We start from the raw sequence: 10,000 nt of genomic DNA, 5'->3' as shown, positions 1-10,000 counted from the left end.
TGCAATTGAAATTTGTCAACATTTAGTTGTTATAAGCAATATAAATTGTCATTAAGCTATATGAAATTGTCATTTAGCAATATGAATTGAATTGTCATTTAGCAATATGAATTGACTGGCGGACATTCCGGGGGACATTCCCTTCCATAGTTTCTATCTTTACAGTGGTAGTAGTTGTCGTATGAGAAGTAGTAATTACTGTAGTATTTGAAGTCTCTGTCAAAGCAATATTTTAATTTTCTGCCGTAGCGGTGATGTAATTGGTGTCGTAGCAGCTGTTGATGTCTTTACAACGGTAGTTGTAGGGTAGAAGTAGGTCTATCTTATCAGCAGTAGCAGCTCCTGTCGCAGCAGTATTAATTGTCGCTATCTTTATTGAAGTGTTGCTGTAATAGCAATATTTATAAAACTTCATACTATGGGGTACTATCAACGGTAGTTGATATATATTGCTGATCGAGTAGGCGTTTTCTCAGCTAAATTGTAAAAGAAAGGTCAAATGTGGAATGGGGTGTTCATAGATCGGTAACCCATTACCTCCGGACCTCCCATATTGTTAGACACCGCATTTAGTATATGAAGTATGGTCTTAGCTCTGTTAACAATATTCAGGTTTAAAGCTATGAATACGGGGAGGCAACAACTGCAGCATTTAGAGTCAGAAAAATCATTTTAAAAGTAATATTTGTCATTTTAGCCATGAATTATTATATTTAAAAAAAGTATTCTTTTGATAAATACTATCAATTAAACTATTTAACAAATATTGATTTGAATATCTTCGTAAATATCTGTTAAATAAATAAAATAAATCTCTGTCTATTTATAGTAGGCACAATTTGCGAGCAAAATCATTGGACACGATTGCAGTCGTGGAACAACGTTTTATGCCGGCGAAATAACGATTTTTCCGGAGATAGTCGATAATCAAATGAGCGTTCTATTTTAAGACTTGCCGGAGGCATGAACCTCTACGTTTTATGTTACTAGTAAGGCCACACAAATTTAAAGTATCGTTTAAGACAAACTTGCTAAAAGATACTGTGTGTTGCTGTGTTGTTATAAAAGTGTAAGAAGATTACGTACACTAACACGACAGCGAAACTGTATAAAACGAACATGTTAGTAGGACAAGTAAAATTAATTACGCATATTATAAACACATCAGTGAATATATCTGTCCCAAAACGCGGCTAGAATTGGTTAAGATTGGAGATGTACAAATTGCGTGTCACTTTATTTGTCAGACTATTTTTGCAAAAAGAATTTTGTTTTCACTCCATATGATAATTATCATAAGTTTACGGCGCTTGATTATTTTTATGACAGTACTATGAGTACGAAACAGAACTTTTTATGAAATTTATACTTTATCGATGAGGAATAAAATTATTGATATAAAAATGAATTACTTGATATCAAAATTTTGATTATCGATATTTGAAAATCTGTTAATCATATCAGAAAATCGGTTATATTTTCCGATTTATCAATAATTCGTTTTTTTATGTATGCAGTTTACATGATTTTCAAAACAAAATCGAATGTTAAACATTATTGACTACATGTATATTGCAATATAAAAAATCATCATAGACAATATGTGCATCACTAAAAGTATACCTAGTTAGGTCACGTCTAGGAATTTGAACTGATCTTCGTGTTAAAACGAACGTGTTTTCAGTTTAATTAGGCATGACTGCATTTATTTCTCTATTAAAAGTATTTTGCTTTCATAAAATTACTATAATTTTAAGTGCGGAGGAGGCAGCAAAACTCAGTCACATGCATTCATTGTCATGGATTAAGTTATGTTTTTCTCTCTTGGTAAGCTGGTTTGTTCAGCAGTAAGTGCACATATTTATGCAAGTAACTGACATCTGCCCAACTTGAATCAGAGGTAAGGGAGAGTGGCCTTAAGAGGTTTTCATGACCAATGTTCACTTAATGTATGTGGCCGTTCCCGAGGTTTTGTTGTCCAGCGTGCTACCAACTGAGACAGCTTACAAAAGTATAACTTCTGTTCCGATATAAATAAGCGATAATTTGAAACCCCTTTACAAAACTTAAAAGTTTTGGAGTGCACATAAATATTTATTTTCACAATATTGTATTAACGATATTAAATCAAAGCGCTGTAGGCGCTGAAGGCCTGGGGCTAGATTTAGTGTGCTTGGGAAGAAGTATTGTCCGAATTTCTCCCTTTGTCCGAATTTATACGAATTGACCCTAGCGGTTGAGTGCAGAAGCTCAGAGACTGTAAGACAAGAAAATATATGTGTGTAACTACAGTGTACAAAGACGGTGGAGGACTACACGATACTGTTGGGGGGAACGATAACTTTTTGTTCAACACTACAGATCCGGTAGAGGTACGTCTACATAGGCGGTGAAGATATACAACAACAACAACAACAACATGACCGCAAAACTGTTATTGTTGGCGTCAAATAAATCACTAACAATATCCTAAAATAGCTTTTTATTACATCGTTCAGGAAAACACATGCTTCCTTTGTAATGTGTTCACAACAAAATCCACTTATCCCGATAAAGAACGGTGTACGGATTGTGTACTTTGTCTCACATAGAACTTTTTCGCTCTCGATTTGCGCGCTCGATCTTCTCAGTGAAATACCATATCCGGTTACTTCGTCTATTTCCGAAAATGATCGTGAATATATGTGGTTTCTTTTTTCATTTCTTTTTTTTTCTTTAATGTTTTGTTAACGCAAAATAAAATAAAAGTATTTTAAAATATGTTTATAAATACCAAATATAAGGTCTTCAAAAAATGTCTCAGAAAAAAATTCTTACTGTCGCCGTAAACACTGGTATCTTTTTGGCCTAGACCCTCAAGTGAGGAACTTATTCTCGCATGAATATGTAAACAATAAAAACTATGTCGTAGCCACTGCTTAGCAGTTTTGCTTCAATAATATTTTTTAACATTTTTTTATGACACTGTCATGTTAGATGGTGATGTTCTGTATTTACAAGGCGGGTTATTGAAATCTGCGAAAAACTACTTTTAGTACGCATGCATTAAGTGGTAAATCGGAGTTTTGGGAATTCGGTTTTGGGCAGCCAGCCAATTCGGATAGGCTCAGAAATTGTTATCATTACTATGGCCTTGGGGCTACGCCCCAGGCCAAAAATTATTCATCCTCTTATCGAAAGCTTTGAATTTCATTAAGTTATGGTCAAATAATTGTAAGAAAATACGTGAAGCATAAGTCATTGTGGTTTTGTTGCCTGTGTCCTTTTTTTCTTCCATTTTTTTTGGGGGGTGGGGTATGGTTCAGCATTTACAACTACACCGGTTTGACTTGCCTCCAATTTGTGCAGTTACCAAATAACTGATGCAATTGGACAAAAACCATTATGGAATAAACATTTTCAACTAGCTTTGGAAAGTTTAGTGAAACAAATACAACGGCATGCAAATCACAGAAACATTAGTACTTCGTGAAGTTTAATGCAATCGTTGTTTCTTCAAAAATATTCAAGAAACTTAAATTAAGTAAAGCCTTATCCTATGGAGCAGGATCACGTGACTTTGTGGGGTTCACAATTAAACGTTAATGGATGCAAACACACAGGTAAGTTTTCCAAATAACTTTTTAGAACTATTCTCTTAAGAAATTCATCTAGTGCATACAATACAGTTTTTATGCTTCTTATGGCAATGTGAAATACATCAAAATTACTTAATTAAATATTTATTAAGACTGTGTTCTTGGCCAAAATTCGAAGTGTACAGCATTAATGTACACTGTTATGGTGCACGCAAAGTGCAATTTCGGCACCGATTTCAGACGTAATCAAGGATTACTTCTTAAATTGATATTATGGGCATCTAACAGTTTATTGGTGTCTATCGCAACCGTTGTTTATTTTTGGTGTTTTCACTTCATATACACTTATATTTGTTAATGCAGCATCAACATACTAAAACAATATCCCGGAAAAAGAAATAATGCATTTGAATATCAACTGTACTTTCGTTTGACAACCGATTATGCATGAACGATGTGAACCTATATTTAGTTTTAGTGCAGATTCGTTCATACGACACAAAGACACAATTTTGGTTTACGGATCATTTCGGCTTAGAGGACTGGGTGATTCATGTAAAATATCGAATATAAAATATATTTTTAATAAACAACTGGTAGCAATATGATTTGCAGATAATTGGTCAACTACACTGGTAACAACATTTTAACTAACTCTTTTGACCTGTTAATTCTTTTCAGCTCAATTCAACAGTGAAAATGCCCATAATATCACTGTAAATCTTAAAATTAACGGCACAAACTTCAAGAAAAATTGTGCATAATGCACTGCAGATTTTTGCAAATGTATTTCAATAACTTGAGATATTTGCCAAAATAAAGTTCTTACCGGTTTGTTTACATTCTATCCAGCCCTTGTCTAAACCCTTGAGAACTCCGTTGATCCTGACTAGAAACAAAATAAAATCATCCCATTTTGACCGCCGCTTTTCAGTAAATGCAATCTTTATGTATTGGGTATGGGTTTATTCTCAGTTCCGAGTCTAAGAATGGGATAATGAATGCTGTACCGGATATTGGGTACTGACAAACTGTATTGATAGCGTTTGGCTGTGATTTATTGTTAAGCAATTAATAACAAATTGCATTCATATTCTTTTTTAAGGAATTCTTTTTTTCCAAACAACGGAAGTTATTATTTTAAAACACCTTAGAAGCAAAATGTTAATCAGTTGTGCAATAACCGCAACAAGAACATTAATAGTATAGATAGAGAATAATGCACAATATAACAACTTAATTGTATGTTTCAATGTTTTATTTCAAAACTTTTCGGAACACTGTTTATTACATAGACAAGAAAATTATGAGTCAACGTAAAAAAAACGAATTAAAAGAACATACACAAATACATAAATTGACGATGTCAAAAAATATACAGCATTAATTTCGTTAAAGTGATTTGGTTCGCCAATCACAATCAAATTGAAAGGAGTAAGAAATCAAATGCTTTATGTCTGTCATTACAAAACAAAGCCTAGTGCAATGCCTAATGAGGTAAGATTGATACAGTACAATTAACTTTCTCAAATGCGTTTAAAACATTAGTAGTTTCTAAAATGGTGTAGAGAAAATATCATGACAAACAGGACAGCAAACTTTTGCAGCGCATGTGCAAAGAAGTAGGAGAGGCTGTGGTGGTCATGAATAACGTGTGGCGCCTCAAGGGTGGCGTAAATGGCGGCCAACCACAGGGCCAAGATTGCGCTGTCTTCCCAGCCATGGACGCTAAAGTAATGACTGAAACGAGAATTACAGACTAAGTTGTAAGACAGTAGCTACAAACAGTGTCATTATCATTGATAAAGGTATAGGCAGCTTGGTTCCCTTCCTCTTTCAAATTTATCGAGAGGTTCGGGACATGAACTAGATAGGAAACTGCCAGGTGGCATTTCAAACGCTGTGACGCTTGGAAAACCCAAAATGTAGTTATTTTTAGATTTGATCGAGAATGTAACCCGCCTCCCAGTTTCACTGGTTGGGTCAAGTTCCCCTTGGGTACTACTTCCCCGTACCCCCAAATTTTGTTTCGTACCCACAATTTTTCGTACCCAATTTTTTTACGTACCCGTTTTTTTCGTACCCAAATTTTTATCCGTACCCGAATTTTTTTTCCTACCCAAATTTTTTTCGTACCCAATTGTTTTCCATACCCATTTTTTTTTTCGTACCCCAATTTTTTTCGCAATTTTTTCGTACCAAAAATGTTCGTATCCAAATTTTTTTTGTACTCAATCTTCGTACCCGCATACACAATTGTGGTGATGAAGATAAACTTAAATGATGCTTTTATATCCATCCCCTTCAAAAGCATCGTCACACCAGCACTCTCAGTACTTTGATTACAAATCAATGTAGCTTTTTTGTAGTTTACCAACACTTAATTGCATCTGTTCTGCTCCACATACAGAACTTTTCACAATGTTTTATTATGTCAAACTTGACACTAGGAAATATGTCCTACTCATAAACAGCTGTTATACTTAATTTAAAACGTTATAACATATGATCAGGTGGACGTGAACGTTTAATGTTCTTTAACTGTGACGAATCTTGAGCATAATGAGCAAATACGTCCATTTTTTTTCTTCAACGTCCTGGTATACATAGTTAAGAACTTTGAGGCCATAGGGCCAGTAGTTTGTGGTATAGGGTTTTTATACCTTAGCCTTAATTGTTATATGTTTCTGAAATTCGTTTAAAAAAAGATAACTAATGTTTTTTTAAATAGTTTAATAAAAAATAAAAGTAACCAGTTATACCATTTTGATTTCTGTTTAGTATTGATGCAGATTAGAGAAGACCTAGTTTTTTAAATCAGTGTGTGTTGTGCAATACACTATAAGCACGTTTAGAGCAATGCTAGGCCTCAGGTATTTTCCATAGTAGCAGACACACAATTGTTTTGAAAAAAGGCAAATATTTCCTTTTTTTTATTTATTTTGATTTATGAATGGTAGAATTTTTGAATGGTAAAATTCACCAATCTTATCAAGATTCCAAGATTTCAATAAATAATGATATTTTATACCGTTCTTATTGTTGATTGTACCTTCTAGACATTTGTTCTTGCACATGTAAACAAACTATGTGCGCGCATACTAGTGTCGGGTTAAACACCGTATAAAATCATGTATTTCCGTGACTGATCGAAAATGGTGGTTATTTAAAAACGGTAGTGAGCAATACATGTAGGTTATATCATATTCATGTCGATCAGTCACTGAGTATGGTCAATGAAAGTGAAATTTCATATAAAAATCTACTTTCAGTCTCTTAATACAGATAAAAAGTCACCAGAATGAAGGATTTTACGTTTCTTTTTCAAATCTAGGGGGAGGACCTCCAAACCAATCAATTGCAGGAGGGGGACACCCCCTCCCGCACCTACCCCCTTTGCCACTTCGTCGCTCAATAACAATCGTTGATGGGAAAATTCGCACCCCCTTTTCAAAACCCTGGCTACGGGCCTGGGATCACAAGGCACGAAATGTCTGGCACATCTACACTTCACGGTGTTGATATTTTAAAGTTTAAATACATTAGCTTGAGAACTGTAGAGGAAGTTTTCTCAAAACACATGTACCATTTGAAACTTTAAAAATCGAGGGAACATAATTCATGAACGTTTCAATTTACTCGGTTGAAGAATGTGGCAGTAGGTCGCTCCGCAAACTTTTTTACAAAACCAATCAAAATACAGCTGACTGGACACAAACCACCTGCGAAACTTCGTGGTCTGGGTATTAAAACAATCTCTGTCATTAAATCCATTATTTTATTATTTGTACAACACTGTACATAATTTACACAGCCTTGCCCGGTCGTTTCTCGCATCGTTTTTTTCTGGCTTATACTATTATATAAAAAACGAAATATCTTAAAAAAAAAGATATTTGGGGTTTATCTTGACTTTGAAATAAAGGTAGAAAATTTATGTTTTTTATTTTGTTAATTGAAAACAAAGGTTTAGGTATTGTTGTGTTCTTATTTACTTAATAATCGTATATACACCACATGAAATGTCTGTTATGAAAGGAACATATATTCAACGACATAATAGTGTTCGTAGTAAAAATGCGAAGTGGGACTCTTGTTTTAATAAAATGGAAGTCTAATTGCAAGCAATGCGCATATAGTTGGGATAATGCATTGCTTCCGGACCTCACGTATATGCCAATTGGCTTTCATCTTTAAATAGTATGGGTAACGATTTATGTTCAATATTTAGGGACTGGCGCATTAAATATACGTTTGGCCTGCCAAAACAATATAAGAGAAAATTACATAACACATGTGTCGATTAAAACTGTGTGTATATTAAAAAATTCCCAAGCTTTAGTTTGTTATTTAGAGCATTTCATAAAATAACAATTTCGATTTAATAAATATGGTTTGGTTTTGGTTAAATACAAGTTTAAATTGTCATGTGTATATATAGAACATAAACATAAACCATTAAAACATGTTAACGCACATATTTTTAGCGATTTGGAATCCCTGAGAAAGCTAAATTTGCAGCAAACAACAAGATTTAAAAAAGTATTCCCTCCTTCACTACATCAATTCATATCACGCATTTTATACCGTTTTCCACTTCGTTGAATATAGCTGGCAATATTTTGTGGTGCTGCCTTGTTTTACAACAGAACAGAACAGAACAGAACAGCTTACTTTTGACTTAAGTATGTGAAGCTCATCGTCGTAGACATACATATAAATAACAGCATGCGTTGAAGTACACACAAAACACACATCATTTTAAAGAACAGTTAATCTAAATAAACACGAAATAAACATATTTTGTGAACATGTTTCGTGAAAATGTCACATGGATGAGGTTAATATATTGATCACACAATGTTATACGTATTGCTTTACAATTTGAACAAAAGTTATATAATTCTCACCATATTTTCTTTGTAAAAAAGGATTATTATTATTATACACTACAGGTGTATAATAATGTTTAATAATATATAATATTTTGTCTTATTTGAACGCATTTTAAACTAAACATGGCTAGCATTCTTAATACAGTTTTGTTTGAACTATTTAGTAGTTTAATAAACTTAAACATATTTGGTCGGATTATATAATATTTTGGAATTAATGCATTCCTAACATCATCATAGTACAGACATTTAAGAACAAAGTGAAAGTCATCCTCGACGTCATTTATGTTACATATTCTATATTTGCTTTGATCTCTTTCAATGTTCTGGTGTCTGTCCGTTTCTATAGATAATTTGTGAGACGATAAAAGTAATTTAGCAATAATGTTCCTATGATTTTTATTTTCAACAATATCAAATTACGATGATCTTTCATATACTGGTTTTAGTTCCTTACATAGGATCATTGAGCTACTCGACGTCACACTGACATTCCAGTTAGTGATACTGATCTCGTAATCTGTTTTTGAATAACGGTATAAATTGATCAATGTTTACAGATTCGGGGAATAGCCATACATTAGTTAACCCGGTTTGGTTAAGAATGTCCCGTATTTTCGATGCCAAATTGTTTGCATTATTTTTACGTTGAATTTCTAATCATTGTAAAAGTGCAACTTGTTTAAGAATACAATTTCCCTGTTTAAGTTGCCTTCATCGTCGAAGACTATTGTTTTTTTATTGTATAGTTGTTGAGTCCATTCAATGATACTAACTAATTATTGTATCATTATATGAGCAGTAGTAGTAGTTATAGTAAAATATAGTGAAATAGCTGTTTTACATTGGCAGGTTTTCTACTATATTCACTGATTATATGTATGTTTATGATGATGAGCTTCACATGCTTAAGTCAAAAATAAACTATTATGTTCTGTTCTGTTCTGTTGATTATATGGAGAGATTGTTATTATTGTCGTTTGTCTAAAGATAAAAATGAATTATTTTATTAGCTAACATAATTAAAAAAAATACGTTTCAAAACGGTGATTAAAAACGACTTGTTATTTATTTACTTTTAGTTTAAATTTAATATATTCAATCCGTTGTTTAAAACCTTTCTAGTAGTAGTAGTAGTAGTAGTAGAAGTAGTAGTAGTAGTAGTAGTAGTAGTAGTAGTAGTAGTAGTAGTAGTAGTAGTAGTAGTAGTAGTAGTAGTAGTAGTAAAAGTAGTAGTAGTAGAAATAGTAGTAGATGTAGTAGTAGTAGTAGTAGTAGTAGTAGTAGTAGTAGTAGTAGTAGTAGTAGTAGTAGTAGTAGTAGTAGTAGTAGTAGTAGAAGTAATAGTAGTAGTAGTAGTAGTAGTAGTAGAATTAGCAGCAGTAGTAGTAGTTGTAGTAGTACTAGTAGTAGTAGTAGTAGTAGTAGTAGTAGTAGTAGTAGTAGTAGTAGTAGTAATAGTAGTAGTAGTAGTAGTAGTAGCAGTAGTAGTAGTAGTAGTAGTAGTAGGAGTAGTAGTAGTAGTAG

The 10,000-nt window shown here is 33.2% G+C and overlaps 1 protein-coding gene across 1 annotated transcript in view; it reads right to left on the bottom strand.

The window, feature by feature from the left end:
- Positions 1-4,870: 4,870 nt before the first annotated feature.
- The window catches only part of LOC127874295 (uncharacterized), a 27,279-nt gene continuing 22,149 nt past the window's right edge, over positions 4,871-10,000 (bottom strand). The window contains exon 4 of the mRNA XM_052418523.1: positions 4,871-5,075. The gene's annotated coding sequence lies outside the window, so the exon portion shown is untranslated. The remainder of the gene's footprint in view (positions 5,076-10,000) is intronic.

Source organism: Dreissena polymorpha, chromosome 3 (genome assembly GCF_020536995.1).
Source record: "Dreissena polymorpha isolate Duluth1 chromosome 3, UMN_Dpol_1.0, whole genome shotgun sequence".
NCBI lineage: Eukaryota > Metazoa > Mollusca > Bivalvia > Myida > Dreissenidae > Dreissena > Dreissena polymorpha.
This window is presented reverse-complemented; position numbering and strand designations above follow the sequence as displayed.